At 36.1% G+C, this 23,732-nt stretch overlaps 1 protein-coding gene and 1 pseudogene across 9 annotated transcripts in view; one reads left to right on the forward strand and one right to left on the reverse strand.

Annotated features, from left to right (window-relative positions):
* Nucleotides 1-23,732, reverse strand: part of Eif4g3 (eukaryotic translation initiation factor 4 gamma 3) — a 304,684-nt gene that overhangs the window by 185,975 nt on the left and 94,977 nt on the right. The window lies entirely within an intron of this gene.
* Nucleotides 5,490-6,210, forward strand: LOC114094448 (methylosome subunit pICln pseudogene; annotated as a pseudogene).

Raw genomic sequence — 23,732 nt, forward strand, 5'->3', positions numbered from 1 at the left:
TCAAAGCTATATCCCCCACCTCAGTTATTCCATTTTGAGGTATGTGCACTAAGGAAATAATCTCAACTTTAATTAGGAAGTTGAAATTAGGAACTTAAAGATACATCCAACAATACTACACATGAAGGAACAAAAAAAAGTTAGAAATGGTAAGCAATCAGAAAATGAAGCAATATAATTGAACAAAAAACATTAAATATGTAAATTGGTACCAACTAAAATAAATATATAAAATAATCAAGAATAAACAAGAAAAAAGACACTAGTTAAATCTGTTAAGAGGCACCTTTATATAATGACAAAAACTATGAAAACGATTACTGATAAAATTTAGTATTTGTCAGTTTCTTTTTCTGAAAATTACTTGAGATGCTTTTTTGGGGGGAGAATGGGATAAAGATACTGAGAATGAACCCAGGGGTGCTTTACCATGAAGCTAGCTCTTTTGATTTTTTTATTCTGAAACAAGGTCTCACTTTGCTAAGGGATCTAGTTAAATTATTGAAGCTGGCCTTGAAGTTAACAATCCTCCTGCTGAGGCCTCCAGAGTTGCTGGGATTACAAGTTAGTGCCTCAAAGCCCTCCTTGAGAATCCTTTTTTAAAGTATTATATTGCTCCATGAAATGCAAATGTCTACAGGGAGTGGTGGCACAAGCCTGTAATCTCAATGACCCTGGAGACTAAGGCAAGAGGATGACAAATTCAAGACACAATACTTAGCAAGACTCTGTCACAAAATAAAATATTTTTAAAAGGGGACTCAGGATGGGTCTCAGTGGTTAAGTACTCCTGGGTTCAATCCCAGGGAACAAAAAACAAAATGTCTAGCTGGGGATGTGACTGAGTGATAGAGATACTGCATAGTATGCATGAGGCCCTTGGTTCTATCCCGACCGACAGACAGACAGACAGACAGAGACAGATGTATGTATGTCTAAGCGAAAGAGAAAATGTACTTTGTCAAAACCAAAAGTACTACTTGACTAAGGATTTCAATTATGAGACAGGAAGCAGAGGAATAGGTTCTGGCAACTATCTAACCACAATCAAAGTTTAAGAAAAGTTATCTTCTATAAAATATTAATCCTAATCAAAATCATCAACCATTTTTCAAAATGTATATTATATTTACATTTAAAAGATAATATGCCCAAGATATATTTTTATTCACTATAGATAATATCCTTGCACTGGCAATAATGTGGAGCTTCCAGAATTCTCATTCACATGCTTCTGGAAATATAAATTGGTTTGACCATTTTAGGAAACAATTTGGCATTAGCTACTAAATTTAAAAATAGAATTACCTATGATCCAGCTATCTTGCCTCAGCCTCCAGAGCCACTGGGATTACAGGCGTGACCCAACACACCTAGCTCATTTTATTAACTAGAGGGTGAATCTTTTTTTTTTAATTAGAGGGTGAGAATACAGCTTCTGCTTTAAAACTATTAAGTTCTGCTCGTAAGTTTTGTGCGGTTTTATGCATAACCCACCCGCCTCCAAAAAAAGATTAAAGACAAAAACAAGCAATCTACTTAATATCTGAAATAAAATATTGGTTACATTGTTATTAGTTACACTATTATTCAACGGAGTAGAAAGAATCTCAGAAAAGAAACACTGATGCAAGAAAACCTCTGAAATTTTTATTTAGTGAAAACGTCGGCATGCTAGTGAAATTTCATTCTAGACTGCTACCTAAAGACAGTCTCCCATGATATCAATGATATTTAATTGCTGTTCACCAATATAAATTGAAGATCCTTTTGAAATATTTAAGGTAAATCCTAAAGATTGTGCAACCTAAGGTGAGTCGCTAGGTGTATCTAGCACTAACCTATTTCTAATTCCATCAAATATTCTGGCCAATTAAGAATTATCAAACATATACTACAATATTCAAATAGTAATAGTTCCCTAAACATGATCATTCTTTCTTGACTACAGAGCCACGGAAATAAATACCATGCAGGAATTATGGAGGAAAGTGGCCAGGGGTAAACAATAGGAATTAGGACCCATGGAGAACTGGAAAGAATGGCTACCCATCTCTGCTTTCCCTAGTGAGCAGTGTGATCCTCGGCTGCAATACAATGCTGCCATACAGTAATTCCAGATAAATAGGGACACGATCTTCCAAATTTTCCAAAAAAAAAAAAATACAATGGATTTTTTTGCGTATTTTTCCTTGATACTGGGAAATTGAACCTGGGGATGCTTAACAGTGCACTAAGCCATATTACCAGCCCATTTTATATTTTATCTTGAGACAGGGGCTGGCTAAATTCTTTAGGGCCTCACTAAAATTGTTGAGGCGGGCCTCCTATTTGCAAACCTCCTTCCTGAGCCTCCCAAGTCACTGGAATTACAGGCAGGCAACACCATGTCCAGCCAAATATAAATTTCCTACAAATATTCATGTATAGACTTATGACTGAATTATATACAAATATGAACTGATTGAACACAAACTATTGTTATTACACACAAACCAATGTTTCAATTTGTATTTTACATTATTTGGTAGTGGGGATTTGTGGGAGACCAACCTTGCACCTGACTTGGGTCACACTCCCCAGATGGGTGCTGAGGCACTCAGTCACAGAGATGTGGCAGAGCTTTCCCCACCCTTCTTGGGTTCGAGGGTTGGTGTCTTGTACATGGGTGTGTCTTGCTACAGCCCCATGGATAAAGCTATGCTCACCTGTTGCTTTGTAATATAGCCCCTTGCCCTGTTTAGGATAGAATCTTCCATGGAAGTGCCTTGTGTGTGTCCTACCCAGGTGTCAGTCAACCTGCTGACAGTGGACATCATGAAGATAGACTCAGCCCCCTGAAACCTGACCCCTTGCCTCATTTAAATAACTTCTCAATAAAAGGGGTCAGCATGTGCTCTCGCTCTCTTTCTGGGGACTCTTAAGGTCAGAGGACCCTTAAGGTCACAGCAACCCCAAACAAAAAGGTATTTGTGTCTCTTGTGTGGTTATTTCATGCAGCCCAGTTTGCCCAGTTTATCTGGAGTGACCCCTGAGCGTTTTAGTCACGAGAACAGACACCCGGCAGGGATTGAACCCAGGGGTGTTTTACCACTGAGCTACATCCCCAGACCTTTTTGAAATTTTTATTTTGAGACAGGGTATCTCTAAATTGTTTGTTTGTTTTAATATTTTTTTAGTTCTTAATGGACTTTTATTTTATTTATTTGTATGTGGTGCTGAGAATCGAACCCAGTGCCTCACGCATTCTAGGCAAGTGCTCTACCACTGAGCCACAACCCCAGCCCCACTCTAAATTGTTTAGGTACTAGTTATTTTACTGAGGCTGATCTTGAACTTGCCATCCTCTTGCCTCAACCTCCAGTGTTGTGAGTTGCAGGAATTACAGTCATGTACCACCGTACCTGTCACAGTGTTTCATTACCTATTCATTATATATCTAACAAAAAAAAAAAATAGTACTTAAGCCAGGAGCAGTGGGGCACAGCTGTAATCCCAGCAGCTAGGGAGGCTGAGGCAGGAAGATCACAAATTCAATACCAGCCTCAGCAATTTAGCAAAGCCCTATGCAACTTAGCGAAACCCTTTCTCAAAATATGTTTCAGTGGTTAAGCATCCCTGGGTTCAAGCCCTAAGTACCGCACCCCCCCAAAAAAAAGTACTTGAGAAAAACAGTAATTAAATCTTTACTAAAATGATAAACTCCAGGATCCTATCAAGTAAAATGATTTTTTTCTTACCAATAAATGGCTCATGTAAAAGTAAAAAGCACATGGTTTATGTCTGAGAAGTCATTGCTTATTTTTTTTTCCTCAAAGTGAAGTTTATTTAGTGAGGTCATCTAAAAACATCCCAACAGCTGCAACACCCACAAGGAAATGACCAAATTCATTTGGGGAAGACTGGAAAGATCCCAAAGTTTTTACTTGGCTAATTTCAACTGTGAGAAAGAGAAATTTCAGTGGTCCATTTTCAGAATATGATATTTAGCCTTAAGTGTAGCCATTTTAACTATAGCCCTTCGCTCCCCCAACTTTAAAATTAGCCAATCCCGAATATTGTAACCCCGAGCTGCTGCTGTCATAAGCAAGGGGAACCGCTGTGCTAGGAATAGAAACAGGAGGACTGTCCACCCTCCTGGTAGAAGTCAAGGCGCCTTGCCCATGTACTTCCAGGCCACATTTGATTCCTGCAGCACCCAGTGTCTGAAACTCAACATATCATGCTGATCAAGCAGTAGAATGGGTTTTCACTCTCATTAGATTTTCATAACTTCCTAATTCCTCCTTTAGATAATTTATTTCTCAAAGTCTATAAATACCGAAAAACAAAGAAAATCTGTTTACTCAACTACAAGGAACACTACAGTAGCTAAAAGGACATTTAATTTAGTATTATTACATTTTTTCGAGTTCTCTTGAACATTATCATCACTATTCTGAAGTCATCTGCCAGAAAAGAAAGAAAATGCCTTCCTCCTTTTCCTACTCTTAGCTATGCTTATTAGGTTCAATTTCATGAAATTCCAGATAGTCAAGTATTTTTTGATCTTTTTTTAAAAAAAAAGAAAGAAAAATTCATGTGATTCAAATAATAAATGAATATTCAAGCAAACAGATGCCATGCAAGTTCTATTATGGACTCGGCACCAGATTCAATCATAAGGGCTGCTTTTCTTTTCATATTTAGTAACTAGCCAATAGAAACCAGAAATACATTAGCTGTTTTTTCATTTGTTAATGTAACTGCCTTACTCATTAACAAAAGTGAAAGTAAGAAAAAACACCTGCCCTCCAAAACTGGGAAGCTATAAAAAAAGGTAACAAAGAGTACACCATACGTGAATCCTTGGGGATGAGACAATGAACTGCTATAAACTGAATTCTAAGATGGCTCTCAATGTTCCCTAAGTAACACACCCAGAATAATTTCCCTGAAGAGTGAAGATGATGATGGGATATCACTCTGGTGCCTAGGAAACTAATCATTTCTCTTTGAAGTAATTAAGAGATATTATCCTGGGTGGGCCTGAATTTATCAGATGAACTCTCCAAAGACAGACTGGGTCATCACAGACAACGTTCTCCTCTAGACCTCTAAGACTAGGCAGAATGCTGTACTGTAAAAGGTCCACACTCTAAAGATACGAGGGCAGCCTCTAGAAGCTGAGAGCAACTTCTACCCAAGAGCCAGCAAGGCAGTAGGGGAGCTAAGTACTACAACCACAAAGAAATAAATTCTTCAATCAACCTTAGTGACTACGAAAGTGAACCAAAGCCTAAAATAAGATTATAGCCCTTGCCAAATCTTCATTTCAGCCTAATGAGATTCTGAAGAGAAAATTCTGCTAAGCAGTGCCCAGACCCACAGAAATAATAATGTTTTAAACGGTTAAGTTTATGGAGATTTGGGGGTGCGTGCCACCGCTTCCTGGGCGTGCTGTAGCGAGCAAGTATTGCTGTGTCTTAGCTTTCTGAGAATCTGTTTCCATGCTCCCAGGTACGATGAGCTTCCTAAAGAGTTTCCCGCCGCTGGGGCAGGATGAGAGGCTTCGGCAACAGCAGCCAGATACAGAGGCTGTGCTGAACGGAAAGGAAAGGGCCTTGGTACTGGCGCTCTTTACATTGCAGAGAGCCTCCTGTCTTGGTTAGATGGTTCTGGATTAGGATTCTCACTGGAATATCCCACCATTAGTTTACATGCGGTGTCCAGGGACCTAAATGTTTATCCTCGAGAGCATTTGTATGTTATGGTGAATGCCAAATTTGGAGAAGAATCAAAAGAATCTCTTGAGGATGAAGAGGAGGAAGATAGTGATGATGATGTTGAACCTATTACTGAATTTTTATTTGTGCCTAGTGATAAATCAGCATTGGAGGTGAGGTTCACTGCAATTTGTGAATGCTAGGCTTTGCATCCAGATCCTGAGGATGAAGACTCTGATGATTATGATGGAGAAGAATATGATGTGGAAGCACATGAACAAGGGCACGGGGATATTCCTACATTTTATACCTATGAAGAAGGATTATCCCATTTAACAGCAGAAGGGCAAGCCACACTGGAGAGACTAGAAGGAATGCTTTCTCAGTCTGTGAGCAGCCAGTGTAACATGGCTGGGGTCCGCACGGAAGATTCAGATGGCATGGAGGTAGACTCCACACCAACAGTTGCTGGACAGAGTTTGAAGATGCAGATGTTGATCACTGAAAATAATTTATGTTGCTTAAAAGTTCTGCTTATAACTAGGAGAGAACTTGGTGCCTCTTCCACTTTGGAGTGGGGTTGATAAAAGTCTTTCCTTCTCCAAAACTCAACATTTAAACCAGTTCTTTCTCAAGACAGACTATACTGAGACAGCAAGTTGTCACCAGCAGAAGGAACTACAAACTTTATTAAAGGTGAATTAATTCATCCAAGGGGGTACTTGTAGTTTATCATTTACCCCAAAACTTTGTGTTAAGTACCCTATCAGTAAGTCTATAATTCCTGCCTTTGCTGTATGAATCATCTGTACAGTAGCAGACCTGTGATAAACATGCTCAGGAGCTTGGAGTGTGGGAAGAAAAGGCAAATATCTCAGAGCGATCAGCCTTTGTTATTCTCCACAGAGTCTGATTTTTTTTTTACTGATTTGGGGGCCAAATTAATTAATTCAGGCCTCTGTAGTAGCCTCTTGGGAAATATCCTAGCTACAGATCCTGCCACTGACAAGAGTGTTTCTAGCTACCTTCTGCTCCTTCTGCCCTGTTTTACCAGTCTACCCTGTATAGCCTCTTAGGTTATATCATTTAATTTCCACCTTCTTAGGTTAGTTTTCTGTAACAGAACAGTGAACTGAAATGAAAGTCCTCCAAGTACTTCTAATGATAATTGTTTTGTCTTTGTAATAGCATAACAAATAAATCTACATTTTCTATAAAAAAAAGTTTATAGAGATTTATTAGATGGCAATAAAAAATTAATACACCATTGGGGGGGAAAGTGGCAAGTAAAAGATTCTGAAGTTTTTGGTTTTGAGGCCCTGGTGTGGAACCCAGGGCCTCAAATATGCTAAGCAACTAATCTACCAATAAGCTACAAAGCTAGACCATCCCTGAGGTCTTAATAAGGTCAAGGGATGGAAATCCACTTGACTCAAGTTATTGCAGTGAAAGGGAAGTCAGTACTTCAGGAGGCTGAAAAGAGATGGCAGATGACTTAAGGACTTCATAGACAAAGCAAAGACTTTGGAATTCTCCCCCCCTGAATAAGAATCAAATGAAAATTTTAAGCAGTAGCATGACTAGATCTGATATTTTCCAAGGATTATGTTGGTTAACTGAACAATCTAAGAATGGAAGCAGAGACGTGAGTTAAAAAGCCACAGAGATAACTTTAGCCATAACTTATGGTGGCTTCAAACAGTAGTAATAAAGAGGATGAAAATAAGTGCTCAGCAGCAGCGCACTTGCCTAGCATATGTAAGGCACCGGGTTCGATTCTCAGCACCACATATATTAAAAAAAAAAAAAAGGTCTACCAACAACGAAAAAAATTAAAAAGAAAAAAGTGCACTAATTTGGATTACAAGGATTTTAATTTGGAGGTAAAGCCAAGCGTAGTTGCTACCGATTCATTGGCGGGGTAAAACAAAAAGCAATAAGGACTGATGGCTAACACTTGGCCTTTATTTACTGAGAACCAACTTTATGCCAGGCATTGCTCGAGGTTCATAGGATACAACAGGGAATTAAAGGCACATCCCTGTCTTTGTAGAGTTGGCATTCTAGCTGAGGAAAAGCATAACAGAAAAAACAAATTATGTAGTACGTTTGAGAGTGACAGCTTAATGAAAATCAGGGACGGTTTTTAAGAGCATGGCTTGAAATATTAGTTTCCTAGATGGAAGACAGAGACGGTAGAAGGCAGAAGAGATTTAAGAGGCCAGTACTCAAGAGTAGAGGTTTAAATGCTAATTAGATATCCAAATGGAAACAAAAAGTAGCCCATTCAATCTATGAATTTAAGCTTAAGGGGTCAAGGCAAGAGAAAGCAATCTAGAGGTAGGTTCATTATCAAAGTTCTAGATAGCACCTGATCTAAGTGCCATGACTAACAAATGAAAACATGAAAAAGTTTGAAAATTATAAATGAGAGAGAAAAGGCAAACACCAGTACTGAAATCCATTTAGTCTATAGTAACTGCTTACTCCAGGGTTGTGCTCATGTGCTTCTTCAAAGGGTTTTTTTCTCAAAGACTGACAGAGAATAAATCAGTAATGTTTGAAACTAAAATTAAATCAAAATCTCACAATTCCAAAAGATAAGAGATGACTAAAACATTATCAGCACAGCTGGGCGCAGTGGTGCATGCCTGTAATCCCAGGGGCTCCAGAGGCAGGGAAGACAGGAGGATCATGAGTTCAAAGCCAGGCTCAGCAAAAGCGAGGCACTAAGAAACTCAGTGACATTCTGTCTCTAAATAAAAATACAAAATAGGGCAGGGATGTGGCTCAGTGGTTGAGTGTCCGAGTTCAATCCCCAGTACCAAGAGAAAAAAGATCATCAACCAAATTTCAGCAGTTCCAATATCAACACAGACTTCATATCATAGAGAAGACCAAAAGAAATGTTTTTAAGCTAATGACTCTGCTGATATCAGTACAGAATAAAAGCTAGGAGGAACACTGTTCATTCAGCGTGACTCCTCAGTCCACATGCCCTGCATCAGTCAATATTTAGTGTGCACCAATGCTCTATTAGGCACTATATTAAGCCCTAGAGTAACAAAGATAATGTCTTTTTCCTTGAGGAGCTCTCAATAGAAAGGAAATCACAGGTGAATAAAAAAAATAAAACTATGTGATAAATCATATAGGATGTATATTTAAAGTACAGCAACAAGCCAGAAGGAAGTAAGTCTGAGAATCTGGAAAAGTTTGGTGGCATCTGAGATACAACTTGAGAACTATAACAGTTCAGTTCCGACCAAGAATTAAGGACAGAATCCTGAAAGTAATGGCTGAGGAGAGAATAAAGTGAAAAAAAAAAAAAAAAAGACTGGTTCAAGAGACTGTAGACAGGCTGTGGAAAATCACATATTGCTTGTAAGAAAGCCATTTGATGGGGTGGGGTTGTGGTTCAGTGGTAGAATGCTTGCCTAGCACATGTGAGACCCTGGGTTCGATCCTCAGCACCACATAAAGTAAAATAAAGACACTGTGTCCACCTATAACTAAAACATAAACATTAAAAAAAAAAGAAAAAGAAAAGAAAGAAAGCCATTTGAAGAAAACAAACAAAGCAGACCAACTGGGTGCCCACTGTGGGTGGAACTGTGATGGACCAAGGAAGGTAACGTTTCTTTTGGGGATAATGAAAATGTCCTAAAAATAGCTGTGCTGTTGATTGTCTATACAACTATGAATATACTAAAATCTACTTAATTATACACTTATTTAAATGAGTAAAATGTATATTTTTGTTCTGTACATTAATGGAGATTGAACACAAGAGCACTTAACCACTGAACTACACCCCCAGTTCTTTTTATTATTTTTATTTAACGATGGGATATCACTAAGTTGCTGAGGCTGGCATCAAACTTGCCATCCTCCTGCCTCAGCCTCCAGAGTCACTGGGGTTACAGGTGTGTACCACTGTACTCTGGCAGATATCTTAATTATATCTTAGCAAAGATAGGAGAGAGCTGTACACAGAGGCTAGAATTGGAGAAGCAAACTCGGTAGTAAGAAGATGGTTTTCATTAGTGGTTAAATTTAAAAAGACCAATTTCAAAAACAGTAATGACTTTAATCAAGAACATCAAAGGGCTGGGGCTGTAGCTCAGTTGTAAAGCACTTGCCTCACACATTAGGCACTGGGTTTGAACCATGTAAAAAATAAAGAAAAATTTTTAAAAAAAGAATGTCAGAGAGGACTTATGATTTCTACCTGCAAATACATTACAACAGGAGAAAATATGGTGTAATTTACCAATAAATATTTCTACCCACAATGAAACATGAGCAAAATTATATTTAAATATAATGTGCATTGATAAGCATGGAGTACAAGTACATGAATTTATACTGTATGTATACAAGATCAATAATTATTTCTGGAATATGAATGTGTTAATTAAGAATAAATAGGTGGGGGCTGGGGAAGTGGCTCAAGCAATAACGCACTCGCCTGGCATGTACGGGGCACTGGGTTCGATCCTCAGCACCACATAAAATAAAAATGAAAATGTTGTGTCCGCCGAAAACTGAAAAATAAATATTAAAAAAAATTCTCTCTTCTCTCTCTCTCAAAAAAAAAAAGAATAAATAGGTGGCTTGGTGTGGTGGTACATGTTAGAAACTTGGGAAGCTTAGGCAGAAGGATCTCCAAGTTCAAAGACAACCTCTGCAACTTAGCTAGATCCTGTTTCAAAAAATAGAAAGGGCTGTGGATGTAGCTTATTAATAAAGTTCACCTGAGTTCAATCAGGTGGGAGGACAGGGATGTAAATGAGTTTTATCACTTGAAGTTAACAAGCTCTCTAATTCCTCAAATCTGTTTTGTTGTTGATATGCCCACAAAAACCAATTAGCAGGACCAGGGATGTGGCTCAGGGGTAGAGCACCTTTAGGTTCACTCACTAGTACTGCAAACAAACAAACAAACAAAAAGTACAGCACATGTAAGAGCTGATCATGGACCCATTTCATAAAAAAAAAAAATTAAGTAAAAATTTAACAAAAGGGGCTAGGAATATATCTCAGTAGAAGAGTGTGCACAAGTCCTCAGGTTTAATTCCTAGCACCACCAAAAAAATTATATAAGTGTGTACATATACACACATATATTCAAGCATATATATATATATATATTATATATACACACACACATATAGGCTAGTGACTAAAGGACTTACTGTGTAAAGAAATATCCTCTGATAAAGATTCTTTAAGGAAATGAGCAAAAATTTTAAAAGGTACACTCATGTTCTTTACAACCAAATTTTCTGTACTCATTCAGGTTCACCCAGTACAAAGGAGAAAATCCCAAGAGACAAAATTGATATCATACTTAAAACTCTACATTTAGATTAAATAGAGAAATAGTGTTCCTTATGCTTAGTCAGCTTCATCTAGAGGCTGCGTGGGTGTTCTGGAGGATCCCAAGGGAAAAAATGCATGGAGATTATCATTTTTCTTCAATATAAATTCTCTTTTACCAAAAAAAAACCCCCAAAACATGACGGAGGGTGGGGGAGGAGTAAACAGCGAAAAGGCAAGAGTTAAGGAGGAAACAGAATTTAGAAACAAAACAACTACTCTTTTCTAATTCACTTTAGAATGTGATTTTTCATCAATTACCCAAACTCCATGTTCCAAAAGTTCACTTAATTAGTTGTTAAGGAGCAACAAAAGTAACCTGACTGTGTTGGAAGGACATGGGCAAATAGAGGATTATTAGAAACAAAAAAGAAAAAAACTAAAATATCATCTGTCAAAGTAAAAGCCAATGGATAATGATAAATAAAAATTTTAAAAAATAGGAGAAATCTCCTACTGCTTAGAGAAACAGAGTTAATAGAAGAGGAAATAAAAACAAAAATGTTTGAAAGTGGATGGGTGTAAACAACAGACCAGGAGGGGCTGGGGGTGTGGTTCAGTGGTAGAGGACATGCCTGGCATATGAGAGGCCTTGGCTTCAAATCTCAGCACCATATATAAATAAATAAAATAAGGTTCCATCAACTACTTAAAAAAGAATCATTCTTAAAAAAAAAAAAAAGAATAGATGGGGACTTGTTTCTTTTCATCAGAAATCTTTTATATTGTATGCTTTTATTGAAACCATGTATATGCCATGTTCTGAACATTTTCATTAAACAGATGGGCAAATGCTAAAGCTATTTAAAGATAATCAGAAAGAAATTATCTAGATAATAAAGATCTATAGCAAGCACGTTCATCACAGCATTATGTATAAAAGCAAGAAGATAGAAATAACTCAAATATCCACCAACATATGACTAGTTATATAAATCATAGTATAAAAGGAACAGTTGCTTAAAAACATTTCTACCCTGAAAGTGGCTTTCTTCCCAATATAACCAAAAATCATAGAATGATGCAGTCCTGAATTTAATGACACACTCAAGGTCCGCTAAAATGATGTACAATTGTACACTGACATAGAACAATATAAATATGATGTGTTCAGGGCTGGGGTTGTAGCTCAGTGGTTCAGTGCTTGCCTCTGCATGCAGGAGGCACTGGGTTCAATCCTCAGCACTACATAAATAAACAAATAAAATAAAGATATTGTGTCTATCTACAAATTAAAAATTTTAAAAAATAAATAAATGAATATGATGCATTAAGATAAAATGCAACATATAACCAGTATTTTAAGTATAAATTTTGTTAGGCTATGTGTGTGCAATTTATATGTCTACAAAAATATGAAACATGGAAGAATTCAATCTAAAGAATAGGTGTTTCTCTAAAAAATAAGATAAAGGGTGACTTTCATTAGATTACAATTTTTGGAATTATTTTTGTTACTTAATATTATTCAATCAGAAAAAAATTTAAAGCTATGAGTCAGCCATTTGAATCTTATATTTTAATAGTAAAAACACATACATAACCCATTGGGAAAACAAATAACTACATCCCGAAAATATATATTTAGGAAAAAACATTTTTTACAATAAGAAGTTACTTATAGCATAAATTTAAGTAAAGCAAACAGGGTGAGAATTTTTAGTACTCTGATAGCTTTTACAGCAAAACTACTGAAAAGAACATGTAAAAAAGGTGGCATGAACCTTTCGTTAGCAAGATCACAAACCAGTTTTTTCTGTCATACTTTTCTCTTGGTTTCTAACAAGCACATATTAATTTTATAGTGAACAAACTACTATTTGGAACTTGGTGATTAGATTTCCAGATTAGCTTATAAAATCCTTCTTAAGCCAAAGATGGAGCTGAGGAAGACAGGCTGGTACTATAATCCTCTGGCGCTCCTCCCAAAGCCACACAAAGCAAGCAGCACTGAGTCTCACTGTATGTCTCCTTTCAGTCCTTAAGGACGAGAATAAGACATAATAAGTACTTATTACAGTACTTGCAAACAAGTGGCCACTCAGACATATAAGTATTATACAGTTATTAACTCAAGAAAATTTCACTATGATATCACTATGTGGGTGTAAAACTTACTAAGCTTATCAACTCAGGAATACCTCAGGTAGCCAGACCTGCCTTATAGTACAGAAAAGGGGCCAAGATAGCAACCAGATTTTATTTCTTTCATTGTCAATCGTAGCCTAGAGAACTGAATTAAAATTCTAATGATCGTTCCCAGTTCAATAACAAAATCTTGATCAATTAAGGATAACTACTTTAAAGAAAAAACTGGAGAGTAGTAAGTAAGGATTATCAACGCTAACTAAGCCCAAACCACTCAGTAAAATTACCCATAACAAACAGTAATATTTTATATGACCAGAAGAAATTAATCTGCTACTTTTTAAGGACTATTTCATAGGCTATCCATTGTCCCTGTAGATACAAGAGGAACATTTGAGAGCTTTGTGATGGGTGATGGCTTTTTAACAGAGCACATTCTCTTTTACATGTTCAAAATTCCATTGTCACAGAGTTGGAAGATTGTTGGTATATATTTAATAGCTGCAATGGTACTAGTCATTTCCCATCTTTCATCTTAATTTCTTTAAAACATAGGGTTTACTTATTTTTCCACTGCTCTTCATTCAGTCACAATAAACCAGTTAAGTGACTTATTCAAAGTAAGTGAATTCTTTTCCACTCCATGGTATTAGAACTCTGAGCCTAGTATTCAAATATAAGAAAGCATAAATTCAGTTATCAAAACCACAATATATTTAATAGTCCAACTCACATAAGACATGTGATGTATGTCCCCAATCTGAGACTGAGTCACAGATCATCATTTTCCAAACAAAAACTTAAAATAAGGAACACACCTAAGAAAATCAGTCTTAAGAGTCAAGAGAACTGGGTTTGAATTTTGGCTCCTGAACAAAGAAAGTATATAAGCAAAGTATTTGAACTTAGTTTCTTCTGTAAAAGAGAAAACTAAAAGACTATCATGCAAATTTATTTAACACGTTAAAGCATGATTTGCAATGCCTGCTCCACAAAAAGTCAAAAAGTGGTAGCTATTTGGGGCTGGAGTTGTGGCTCACTGGTGGAGCGCTTGCCTAGCATGTGTGAGGCACTGGGTTTGATTCTCAGCACCAAATAAAAATAAATTTAAAAAAGGTATGTATCCATCCATAATTTTTTTCAAAAATGGTAGCTATTGTATTCAATCTTTTTTACAAATATTTAAACTATTGATTTAAAATTCTAATATTAAGCATATAACTAAAGGACAGTTTTGGATTGAAATAATTCCTCCTCTGGTTTTCATTTACGCAGATTGTATAGGAGACAGTAAAGTCTCTGTTAATCCTAAAGCAGTGGTTCAAAAGATGGGTTCTGAGACCAGAGGCATCACCACCACCTGGGAACAGGTTTAAAGTGCAAATCCATAGGCCTCTTTGACATCTGTTTTGTGTGAGGTCCCAGCAATATGTACATAGTTTCACATAGTATACCAGATAATGCTGACTACTAAAGTTTAACAAACGCTGACATTAACATAACAGTGACAGGTTTTCAGGAGCAATCCTAGCATGTTATGTCTGCATGCTTTAGTTCACTGAGTCAACCCAAAATAGCAGAAGGCAGACTACTGAACATACATACTGCTAGCTGTATTATTGCTACAAGTGACAGTACAAAAAGACAGTGGGACACTGCGACTCAGGAGGCTAAGGCAGGAGGATCACAAGTTCAAAGCCAGCACAGAAAACGATGCAAGATTCTGTCTCAAAAAGGTCAACAGGGGAGGCTGGAGAGGTAGCTCAAAGTATCACAGATTCAATCCCCAGTACAAAAAAAAAAAAAAAAAAAAAAAAAAAATCAACCTGCAGTGCCATCGCTAGGGTAATAGCAAAACTTTGAAATCCCTGGGGGATTTAATCCTGTTAAATAAAGTTATTTTCATTGTATAATTATTTTAAATGGACATCAAAATAGTTATACAATATACTGTACACTAAATGTAATCTGAAGATTTTCATGGTCACACAAATTCAGCAATATGAACATCAAATTTTATGGAAAAATATATTTAAGGTTTATGGAATGTCAATGAAGCTCTTAGTGCGTATACTTTTCTGCATCCACATTTGCTGTATTGCAGTTAGGTACGACTTCCAGGCACTACCAACATTCCAATTTGAAGCAGTTATTTCATTCCTGTTTATAACATCATGGTGGGCTTCAAAATTCAACAACCAATATTTTGCTATATTCTAAGTTTTCCAGTATTTATCAAACTTCACAAACATACGAATCTTTTTGACCTGCACATCTCTATTCATCCTTCAAAACTCTAGGCAAATCTCTCTTTCCCTGAGATAAATTTCTCAACACCATGTCTCCTCACTGTGTTTCACACTGTTGCTCCACATGGAGAAGAACTGCAAGACATTCACCGCCTAAGCTTGCTCTAAAAAATAATTAGCAGTCCTAATAAAATGCATGATCAATTTCAGATAGACTGTAATGACTTTTCTTCCAGAAAGCACACCCATACACAAAACAGCCATCAGAATCTAGGTACCTTTAGTCAAACATTTCAATATTAAGCCTCTTTCCTTTTCTTTTCCATAAATACCTTTTTATTTTACACAGAGTTTTTATTGGTGCATTACAGTTGTACATATTGCCAGGATTTGTTGTACATATTTGAACACCCACACTTTAAATATCTCTATCAACTCAAAAAAACAAAACAAAACAAAAAAAAAAACCTCTTTGGTCTTTCAAAGTCTCTTCCTTTGAACAAGTTTGAGATACTTGACAAATGTTTTTAATTAATTTGTCTGAATTTTTTAAAGTTACTAAACAAATGTTTATTGAGCAAAGCAAAAAATTAAACTGCTGATTTATAAATCTAAAAAAAAATGACAGAAAACCCAAAGGATCTTTGGGGTTTGTAACAGCTAAAGAAATTGAATACCTTTCTACTAAACTACCAACTAAATATCAATACAGGATGTAGGGCAAATAAACCACCATGGAACAACAGTTAAAATGTACTATGAACAGAACTGCTGACCCTCACAATCACTTGTCCAGGCATCACTGGTGAACAGATGTGCATGGAAAAATAAAAGGGAATTCTGTAAAGCAGTAAATATGCCTGTGTCTATCAAAGGTTACAGCTGAAAATGATCTGTTTATGCCACCAACTTCATAACAATAATATATGTATGCCTCGAGGTAAAAATGGTCTTCATTACTTTTTTCCTAAAATATTACAACTTTGTCACGAAATTAGTCCAATATCCTTTAACCAATTTTGGCTTAAACTAATCCATTATCAGTTTTGTTTATAACAATGATACATGTAATAATTTATTAAATGAGTATGAATGTAATATTCCATAATGTAAAAAAAAAGTTTCCCAAATTCTCCAAAAGGAACTTGATTATTATTTCTACTGTTTTCATCTGAAAAATGCAAAACCCATTAATAATTGACATTTCACAATAGCATATTCCCTTTTTTTTAATATTCATTTTTTAGATGTAGTTGGACATAATACCTTTGTTTCATGCTAGGCAAGCACTCTACACTGAGCCACAACCCCAGTCCTAGCATATTCCCTTTTTTATCTTCAAAGTTAATCCTTCTTTTGAAGGAGAAAAAAAATCAAATACATAAATACCAAATAACATTTTAATTAGATACCTGACTTAACATTTAAGGAGCAAATCTATATTAAATATTAACAAGGAATCCCAACTTTCATAAATGTCATTAATCAGCATAAAAGATGAACAGAAACAAAATTCAAAATTCAGAAATTTTAATGAACGCTGTACAACTGAATTGCAGTTGAATGATTTCCCAAAGTTACTTCAAGGAGCTGAAAGTGCAGCTCTGTGATAGAGGGTTTACCTAGAATTTGCAAGGCCTTAGGTTCAATCCCCCCAAAATAAAACAATTAAAAAGTTCACAAGCCTATAATCCCAGCAGCTCGGGATGCTGAGGCAGGAGGATTGGGTATTCAAAGCCAGCCTCAGCAAAAGCAAGGTGCTAAACAACTCAATGAGGCCCTGTCTCTAAATAAAATACAAAAAAGGGCTGGGGATGTGACTCTGTAGTCAAGCGACCCCTGAGTTCAATCCCTGGCACCCAAAGAAAAAAAAAGAAAGAAGAAACATGGAAGAACAGTTATAAATACTATTCAAAAAAAACCCAACTCAAATACTTTTCAGATTACCACAACAGATAGGTGAATCTGTTCCTCAATAAGAAAAGTTCTTCTTTTTTTGTTGGGGGGGTGGGGGTGGGGGTGGGGACTGTGCTTGGGATCACACCCTAGGGCTTTGCACATTCTAGGAACATACTCTTCACCACACTGAGTCATATCCAAGCCTCTTCCAAGTACTTCTGCCTAATGAAAATTCATGGGAACTCTACCAATAAATGTTATTTACTATTTATTTACAGATATTGGTTGCAATTTATATAGTCATTAATGTCACCTCCTTACTTTCCCACATGCACCACCATCTTGCCTGGTAAATTGAGAACTCTTAAAAGACTTCAACAATCATAGTTTTCACTATTGTCTTCTCTTTTTAATCTGACACAAAATCCTGCAAATATATATATCATCCAATAACCTTTTACTGAATTATTTACCTCGATATCTTTAATAACTTTGCCACATCTCCAATGTTTTGGCTAAAGATTTAACACCAGACTCCATGAGGCCAAAGACTTTTTTGGTTGCTGTACATTTACAAGGACATAGAAAAGTAACTTCAAATACTTTTCAGATTACCACAACAGATAGGCAAACCTGTTATTCTATAAGAAAGAAAGGCATGCTAGAATAAAGATTTTTCTTAGTAAAAAATCTTGTTAATTAGACCCAAAGAAAAAAACAAATAGCAGCAAGCAACAGCATCTGAACTCCATAAAAATATTTAAAAGTGCTGAGTGAGAGGTTTACCTGAAGAGGGTAAGAATGAGATTTATTTTATTTATTTATTTATTTTTAATTTTCTAAAGAAATAAAAAGGAAAAAAATTAAGGAAATGATGTAAATATAATCTTGGATACATTACAAACTTTTGTAAAATTCAATCCAAAATGAATTTAATACAAGGCTTAGATGTGACTATCATAATGGAAGTTTGATAACAATAATACAGGTACACAATGGAAAAATTGAAGGTCACAATTTATTACTGCTAATGTAATATTATTTGGGGCCTTAGGGAATATTTTAAGGCCACTGTGAATCTACTGATTTAATCAGGACAGAATTACTACTGATCCACATATCAGACTACTAGCACTAAAGGTGAGGAGGAAAAATAACTTTAAAGCTTACTCTTGATTTTTAATTGCTAAAATAATATGTAAATATATTTATTACTATTAAAAGGGGGAGTCAAAGTAGTAATTCCACTTCATTCTATTCCTAATGGGATAATACCGTTAATAGTCTGAAAGCAGGTAAACTGGCACATGCCAGCAACTCCCACTCCAGAGTCAAGTCTGAGGCAGGAGGATCGAAGGAGCAAGACCAATTTAGGCAACTTAGCAAGACCCTATTTCAAAATAAAAAATAAAAAGGGGTAGGGAGGCGGGCTGGGATCGTGGATCAGTGGTAGAGCACTGAGACCCAAACAAAAATAAATAAATAAATAAATAAAATGAAGGTATTGTGTCCATCTATGACTAAAAATACTTTTTAAAAAGGGGGAAAACTAGGGATGTAGCTACAGTTAATATAAACAAGAAAAATAGTTTGATTTACTGGGGACCCTGATACATACCTGTAATCCTAGTTAACTCAGGACTGAAATGGAAAAATCATAAATCCTAGGCCACCTTCAGCAACTTACTAAGGCTTTGTCTCAAAATAAAAAATTAAAAGGACAACAGATGTAGGTCAGTGGTATAGTGTTCCTGATCTAACACCCTTTACCCCCCGCCCTGTAAAATGATATATATTCTTTCAAATCTTTTTTATATTTACAAATAATTATTACATAAATAAATACAGTGATACAATAATTACTCCATGACAATCATTTATGAACATATCAGAGATCAGTCCAAGTCATACATATACCTACCTACTTCATTCTTCTAACACTTCAATGTGATATAACTACATTCTTTAACTTTTTTTTTTTTTTTTTGGTATTGGGGATTGAACCTGAACCCAGGGTTCAATTGATTTACATACTCAGCACCTTTTATTTTTTATTTCGAGACAAGAGTCTCACTAAGATGCTTGGGGACTCACTAAATTGCTGAGGCTAGCTTTCAACTTGGAGATCCTCCTGCCTTAGCCTCATGAGCCACTGGGACTACAGGCATGCACCACTACATGTGACTTAACCATCAATATTTAAAGGTGGACTTTTTTGAAATTTTTTTAAATTAGTGATAATTAGTTATACATGACAGTAGAATGCTTTTTTGGTTTTGTTTGCTTTGGGGGTTTTGGTGGTGTTTTTTTGTTTGTTTGTTTTGTTTTGTTTTGTTTTGATACCAGGGATTGAACTCAGGGGCACTTGACCACTGAACCACATCCCCAGCCCTATTTCGTATTTTATTTTGAGACAGCGTCTCACTAAGTTGCTTAGAGACTCACTTTTGCTGAGACTGGCTTTGAACTCCCAAACCGCCTGCCTCAGCCTCCTGAGCTGCTGGAATTACACTGCCTGTCTAATAGAATGCATTTTGACACATCACACATAAATGTTCATATAAGCTTTCACTCTTCTGATTGTACATAATGTAGAAACACACCGGCTGTGTATACATACATGCACATAGGGTAATAATGTCGATTCATTCTACTGTCCTTCTACCCCCATATCCCTTCTCCTATATAAAGGTTGTCTCTTAAACAAAAAGAATTATATTTCCTACTACTGTTAAGAGCCAAACATAAAATAAAAACAAACATTAGTAACTTTTTACTAATTTTCAGAAATGTCAACAAAAATTCAAACATCTCAGAAACTGAAGAGAGGGCGGTATTAGAATATCAAAGGTAAACTGACATTCAATAAAGTCACAAGAATTCATAAATAACTAGTGACAAATAATGAACTGAATCATTATTGTAAGTGCCTAAAGAAAATAATAGCCACTTGTGTTGGCACACACCTATAACCCACCAAGGTGGGAAGCTGAGACAGGAGCATCACAAGTTTGAGACTAACCTAGACAACAAGCCTGTCTCAAAATAAAATTTTAAAAGGGCTGGGGCTGGGATCAATGGAAAAGTACTTGCCTAGTATGTAAGAGGCCCTGGGTTCTATCCCTAGCACTATAGAAACAAAATAATAAAAATAATAATAATAATAATAGGGTGTGAAGGTAAGAATGTAGCTCAGAGATAGCATGTTTGTCTAGGATACTTGAGACCTGGGTTGGATCTCCAGTATCACAAAAAAAAAGTGAAAGAAGGAAGAGTCTAATCAATTCATTTTATTCTATTTCATTATATTTCTTGAGAATTGGCATAATTTGGCAACCACTACAACCTCATCATACCTTGCACATATCAGGTTCTTAAGTTTAATTGCTTGATTTTTTAAAATATTTTTTTAGTTGTAGGTAGACGCAATACCTTTATTTTATTTATTTATTTTTATGTGGTACTGAGGATCAAACCCAGCGCCTCGCACGTGCTAGGAGAGCGCTCTACCGCTGAGCCACAACCCCAGCCTGTTTAATTTTTAATACCAATAAAATTCATGATATAAAAAAATTGAGAATTCACTTTAGGTTGATTTAGTAGCCACAGTAAATTAATGATCTAAGGTAAGAAACATGCTAACCTCTTAAATCCACTAGAATCCTGACACTCCACCAAAGGTTCCATAAATATCCACTACGTCCTCTACTACCTTCTTGGTATACTAAATACTAAACTTGGTATTTAAAAAACACTTGGAGGGGCTGGGGATGTGGCTCAAGCGGAAGCGTGCTCGCCTGGCATGCATGTGGCCCGAGTTCGATCCTCAGCACCACATACAAACAAAGATGTTGTGTCCACCAAAAACTAAAAAATAAAAATATTTTTTAAAAATAAATAAATAAATAATAAAAAACACTTGGAGGGCTGGGGCTTTAGCTCAGTGGTAGAGCGCTCACCTCGTATGTGTGAGGCACTGGGTTCGATCCTCAGCACCACATAAAAATCAAGATATTGTGTCCATCCTACAACTATAAATAAACAAACAAATAAATATTTAAAAACACTTGGAGCCATTTCCCAAATGTTACTTTCCCCTATGAACCAAAGATGAAGAGAGAGAAATAATTTCTGAAAATTATGTCATAATAAGATACAACTGTAATAAAACCTGGGTAACATGTTAAAATTATATTATTTCTAAAAAAATTCATGGAATTATTAACAATAAATCTAGCAACATGGCAATGGTTACATAAAAAGAAATATAAGAGGGCTGGGGATGTGGCTCAAGCGGTAGTGCGCTTGCCTGGCATTTGTGCGGCCCAGGTTCGATCCTCAGCACCACATACAAACAAAGATGTTGTATCCGCCAAAAACTAAAAAATAAATATTAAAAAAAAAAAAAGAAATATAAGCCAGGTGAGGTGGTGTACACCTGTAATCTCAGCAACTGAAGAAGCAGGAGGATGGCAAGTTCAAGTTCAGATTGAACAACTTTATTTTAAAATAAAATTTTAAAAGGGCTGTATGTATATAATTTATTAGTAGAGTGTCCCTGGATTAAATTTCCAGTACCAAAACAAAAAGAAAAAGTGTTAAAAGTATTTAACAGATTGCAAATGATACAACAAGTCTTCCAACCCCTAATATTTTAATTTTCTGCAAATACTGTTTCACTTTAATAAAGTTAGATAACCTTATTTTGTAAGTATGTATAGTGATTATGGAAGCAACTGCTGTTAAATATCTAGGTGTTAATTTCATACTAGGTTCTACAAGTTTTAAATGAAATTATCTCATTTAGCCTTAGCCTTCATAATAACCTTTGGAGATGAATACTATTATCTCCATTTTACTAATGAGGAAAAAAACTGAGGTGCAAAGAGGCTAAATGACTTGTCCCACAACACACAAAGCCTGTGTGTGGAAGCACCAGGATTTGAATCCACTTGGTCTGATTACACAGTGAGTTAGCCGTTCTTAACATTCTGATCCGTATAAACCCATAAACTACAGTTTATCTGCTAATATAACATCAGAATATATCCATAATTTAAATCTTATATCATTTCCACACTAGAAACCTTTCAATGGCCCCATTGGTGTATCAAAAATCCAAATGCTGGGACAGAGGATAAAGCCAAGTAGTAGTAGAGCATGTGCCTAGCACCTATGAGGCTTTAGCTTCAAATACCAACGCAGACAGATGAATAATTAGGTAGGTAGGTAGGTAGGTAGGTAAGTAGATAGACAGACAGACAGACAACCAACCAAATGTCTTCTGAGAACCTGCCAAAACTGTCATGACCTAGACTTTGTCAGCCTCTAGAATGTATTTCTAAGGTGGCAGCTATATGCAACTGTTTAAATCAATATTATATAAAATACAAAATTTACAATTCAGTTTCTCCATCATACTAGTCTCCAGCGCTCACTAGACATGTGTCTTACTGGACAGCACAGCTGCCCACCTGTTTCAAGAGCACTAAGCTCCAGACACCAGGTCTCTTCCCACTGGAAAGTCTAGGGGCCTCTGAGACATTTACTTGGAAAGTTTATGCTCTTCCTTCCTACCCATCCTGAACCTAAGATGCCGCCTTCTCTTGCCGGTTCACTTACGTCGAAACAGAAATTACGCAGCCAGGCTTGATGGCTCTCATTTATAATCCCTGCTACTCCAGATGCTGAGGCAAGAGAACTAGAGCAACTTAGAGAGATCCTATCTCAAAATAAAATTTTTTAAAAGGATTGTGGGTATAATTTAGTTGTACAGCACTTGACAAGCATGTCTAAGGGCCTGGGTTTTGTTCCCAGTGCTGACCAATATATATATATACACATATACTACTCATCAATTCTATGCCCTGTTTCTTACCTCATAAATACTTACTAAAATGTTGACTCTTTCTCACTTTCATGTAAATGTTACTCTATAACACCTAGAAGAATACCAGATAATGAATACCATATTCATTATCCAGTCAGCACCTCTTGTATACAAGAGGGGATACAAGAGGTACTGACTGGATAATGAATATTAGTACCAATGAATTTTAATCATTTTGCCTAACAAGGAAAATCTAGATTTGTGTTTCTCAGTAGTGGCACTACTAACATTTGGGGCTGCTGAGAACTTGTCATATGCACATGTTTATTGGCATCAATGTCTTCTCAACCTACTAAATGCTATAAGCACTCCTCTACACCCTAAGTTAAACATGACAGCAATATCTAACATTAAGAAAATGTCAAAATGTGATTTTTTTTTTATTTAAAATTTCAATTCAAAAATTTGGATTCCTGGGGATTGGGGTTGTGATTCAATGGTAGAACACTTGCCTCCCATGTGTGAGGCCCTGAATTCGATCCTCAGCACCACAAATAAATAAACAAATAAAATAAAGGT

This window comes from Marmota flaviventris, chromosome 10 (genome assembly GCF_047511675.1).
Source record: "Marmota flaviventris isolate mMarFla1 chromosome 10, mMarFla1.hap1, whole genome shotgun sequence".
Classification (NCBI taxonomy): domain Eukaryota; kingdom Metazoa; phylum Chordata; class Mammalia; order Rodentia; family Sciuridae; genus Marmota; species Marmota flaviventris.